Here is a 4,763-nt window from a genome sequence, read left to right on the forward strand (position 1 = left end):
TTTCTTTCCCCTCCCCCGCCCGCCGAGGCCGGCTCGTCCTGCCCCTGCTGGTTAGGGCTGCCGCCCTCCCTTGGGTGCTGCCAGTTCCGGCCACAGGATTTCTGCACCGACTGACCCTTTTTGCCCGGCTGCTGTCTCGCCCAGCCACCCAGCGCCTTTTCTGGCCCCTGCTGGCAGAGCCTCCCACAGGCTGGCAGGTTACAGGAATGGGTTGCACTGGGTAGGAGGGCTTTTGGCAGGAGGGGCCGGGTGCAGTTTGGTGCCCTTAAGGGCTGGCCCACTCTAGGTGAATGCCTAGTTCGCCTAGTGAGCAATCCGGCCCTGCAAGCTTGCAATGCCAGTGTCACTGAATTCTTCTGGGCACTCTTTAATTGCACAGGTACTGCTGGGTACTCTGTATATTGTACTGGTTCTGCTGGGCTTGCAAACCCCCCTCCCCCCGCTTGGAGTGTGATTCTTTGCTGTTCAGCTGGCATCGCCACAATGGCATTGGGTTCTGCTGGGCACTAGTACATTGCACTGGTTCTGCTGGGCTTGCAAAAATGCCCCCTTCAGTTTCTACTGCAGAGAATCTCTGGTTTGACCGTAGTCCTGTTGGATTTGCATTGCCTCAGTGGCACTTGGCTTGCAAAAATGGCCCCCATCTTCAGTTTCTACTGCAGAGATTCTCTGGGACTTTGATTATGTTCTGCTGGGCTTCTATTGCCCTTGCCTTTTTTGCTGTCCCCCCTCCATTGGAAATGAAGAAGAAGAAGAAGAAGAAGAAGAAGAAGAAGAAGAAGAAGAAGAAGAAGAAGAAGAAGAAGAAGAGGAGGAGGAGGAGGAGGAGATTGGATTTATACCCTGCCCTTCACTACCCAAAGGTGTCTCAGAGCAGCTTACAAACTCCTTTCCCTTCCCTTCCCACAACAGACACCCTGTGAGGTAGGTGGGGCTGAGAGAGCTCTGACAGAAACTGCTCTTTGTCCGGTCCCCCACAGCTATTAATCCAATACACGTTTAGGCAAAGTAGTATTTTATTAAAGCTATGATAGAGCAGGAACAAGTTCACTGTCCAGAATGCCTGGGCCAGGGTGGGCAAGGAATAATGTAAGACAATCAAACAGGGTAATAACCAATAATCTCCATTCCCGCCGAGCGGGCAGACTCCAGGTTACGCGCTCAAAAGCCTGAGAAGCAACGGTCCTTAACCTAAACAATTACAGCTTCACACGGTGCAGTTCATTATACATTTGGCAAAGCAGCTCCCCCACACACCTGTTAACTTTGCAGATAAGCGTTGCCTAGCGTTTACAGACAGGAATGCATGAGACAAGATCATACACAGGGAAGATAGGGCATGCGCAGATGCCAGCGGAGAGGGGGGGAACCAACTGCCTCCCGGTCTTCTATGGCAGCTAGCTGACACTCTTTTTTCAAGAACAGCTCTTATCAGAACTATGGCTTGCCCATTTCATCCAGCCACGTGCAAGCGGAGAAGTGGGGAATCAAACCCGGTTCTCCCGGATTAGAGTCCGCACACTTAACCACTACACCAAACTGGGTGCACGTTCTTTGGGGGGCTGTAATTCTGACCTCTTAAATCCAATTCTCACCGAACTTGGAGGGCAGGTAGAGGAAAGTCAGCCAGAAACCCCTGTGATTTTGATGTATCTACCTTGCTGGGAAGGTGGCTCTACCATGCCACGGACTTCAGGAAATGAACCAATTTGTTTGGCTCTTAAAAGTTAATGACGGTTTGTGGTTTACAAACCAGACACATCACAAACCATGAACAAAACTGAACTTCATTTACCCAGTTTGTGCCCATCCCTACCAATTATCCTATTTGCATCTTCAGATGTCAATCACTGAAAATCATTGCATGAAATCTAGAAAGAGAAGGGATACTTCTGAAATAAAATCTGATTCAACAGTGACCTCCATATCAGAATGGATGTGAACAATTTTAGCCATAATAAACTCTGCAAAACTGTCGTTGTGGTCCACTGATGTTCAAGACCATCAAAGACAGTTGGTGGAGTTTGTAGGAACCCCACCACACAGTGCTAAATGGATCAGCTGGATGCAAGAGCTTAAATGAAGGTATCAGAGTAAATACAGTTTGCTGGCATCACCACAGCCAAATAGGTCTTTAAGCTGACTCTAAGAAATGTTTGGTTGGATCCCAAGCATAGATGGCTTTAAAGGGGGATTAGACAGATTTGTGGAATATCAGTCTGTCAGTAGCTACTAGCCATGATGACTTAAATGCATGTTCAGAGGCAGTAATTCTCTAAATACCAGAGCCAGGAGGCAACATCAGGGGCAAGTTTTGGCTTCTATGCCTTGATGTTGGCCCTCCATAGTAACGTGTGAGACAGGATGCTGGATTACATGGGCCATGGGGCTGATCTTGCAGGGCTATTATGTTCTTATTCTTCATGAGTTAACAGCTGTGATTAATAGAACAGCCTGGAATTTTAAAAAGGAGGAAATCTCCAACAGAAACAAAGTGGAATGAAAGACTTTGATGTGTCCTGCCATTTGAGACAAGGCTCAGAAGCCATAATGAACAATTCTTGGCTATACATGGATGATTTACTACAAGCACCTCAGGCTCAATGAAGAGGAGTACTGCAGCGACTCTTTATTAGAGACCAAACTGTAGTTGCAATTTACAGGAAGACTGCTTTCAAGCTTTGATAGATTGAGATAAAAGTGATATATTTAAATTATTATACAGTGATTTGGTTACAGTGGTTTATCACCTTTCTCCCTGTGTCATAATATTATAACTTGGGGGCACTTGATGAAGTTCATGGGCAGGGGAAAGGAAGTATTCAATGAGTAATTGTGGAATTCACTGCCCAAGGACAAAGTGAAAGCCACAAGCACAGATGGTTTTAAAAGGGACTTAACCAAATTAATTATGGAGGATAGATGCATCAAAGGTTTCAGCCATGGTAACTAAAGGGAACCTCTATATTATGAAGGAGTAAGCCTCTGAAGGAGTACGACAAGGATGTATATTGTCACCTTGCTTATTTAATATATATGCAGAGTACATCATGCGAAATGCTTGCCTGGATGAATCACTAGCAGGAATTAAGATTGCTGGGGAAAAGATCAACAACCTCAGATATGCAGACGATACCACTCTAATGGCAGAAAGTGAAGAGGACCTAAAGAGCCTCTTGCTCAGAGTAAAAGAGGAGAGCACAAAAGTGGGCTTGAAGCTCAACATAAAAAAAACTAAGATCATGGCATCCGGCCCCATCACTCCTTGGCAAATAGAAGGGGAAGTCATGGAAGTAGTGACAGACTTCACGTTCCTGGGATCCCAGATCACCGCAGACTGTGACAGCAGCCATGAAATTAAAAGACGCCTGCTCCTTGGGAGGAAAGCGATGGTGAACCTAAACAGCATGATAAAAAGTAGAGACATCACCCTGCCAACAAAAATACGCATGGTCCAAGCAATGGTATTCCCAGTAGTCATGTATGGCTGCGAGAGTTGGACTGTAAGGAAGGCCGAGTGCCGAAGAATAGATTCTTTTGAACTATGGTGCTGGAGGAGACTCTTGAGAGTCCCTTGGACTGCAAGAAGATCAAATCAGTCAATCCTAAAAGAAATCAACCCTGACTGTTCCCTGGAAGGCCAGATAATGAAACTGAAGCTCAAATACTTTGGCCACCAAATGAGAAGGGAGCACTCACTGGAGAAGACCCTGATGCTCGGAAAGATTGAAGGTCAAAGAAGACGGGGACGGTAAAGGATGAGGTGGTTAGACAGTGTCATAGATGCAACGAACATGAAATTAAGCAAACTTCAGAGGACAGCGGAAGACAGGAAGGCCTGGCGGGATCTGGTCCATGGGGTTGCGAAGAGTTGGACTCGACTGTGCGACTGCACAACAACAAAAGCCTCTGAATTGCAGTACTTAAGAGGCAACGTCAAGGGAATGCTTTGGTGTCTATGTCCTGTTTGTTGGGCCTCAAAGGCTACTGGTTGGCCACTGTATAAAACAGGATGTTGGACTAGACAGACCACTAGTCTGATCCAGCAGGGCTCTACTTGCATCATGCAAAAGGGAAACTTCCTCTATACTCAGAAACAATCCTATATATCCCCATCATGAGTGCAGTGATGTGGCAGTATCCCCCATTCTATAGGGTGCATTGCAGCATATGAATGACTCAGCACATTAGTAGGGATGGGCATGAACTGGGAAAATGCGGTTCAGTTCATGGTGCACCCACAGATGCAACATGGACCGTCATGGGGGAAAGAACCCATTCTGAAATGATTCCGTAAGTTTGTGCTGCAGTAGAGCGGCCCCCTGGGCATGCTAGACACACCGAATTTGCAGCGCAGCTCTGGATGACTCTCAAAAGCCCTGAGAATCATAGAATCATAGAATGTTAGAGTGGAAGAGACCTTGCAGGTCATCTAGTCCAACCCCCTGCACTCTGCAGGCGCATAGCCGAAAGATAGCCCTACAACATACCTGAAAGATGGTCATCCAGCCGTCACTTAAAAACATCCAGCAAAGGAACATCCACCACTGCCCGAGGCAGTCTGTCCCACTGCTCAGTCACTCTCACAGTTAGGAAGTTTCTCCTGACATTTAGCCGGTAACGACTCCCTTGTAATTTTCACCCATTAGATCTAGTCTTGCAATCCGGAGCAAGAGAGAATAGATCCGCTCCATCTTCTACATGACAGCCCTTCAAATACTTGAAGACTGCAATCATGTCCCCTCTAAGCCTTCTCTTTCCCA

Source organism: Gekko japonicus, unplaced genomic scaffold, assembly GCF_001447785.1.
Source record: "Gekko japonicus isolate JY-2015 unplaced genomic scaffold, Gekko_japonicus_V1.1 scaffold32, whole genome shotgun sequence".
NCBI lineage: Eukaryota > Metazoa > Chordata > Lepidosauria > Squamata > Gekkonidae > Gekko > Gekko japonicus.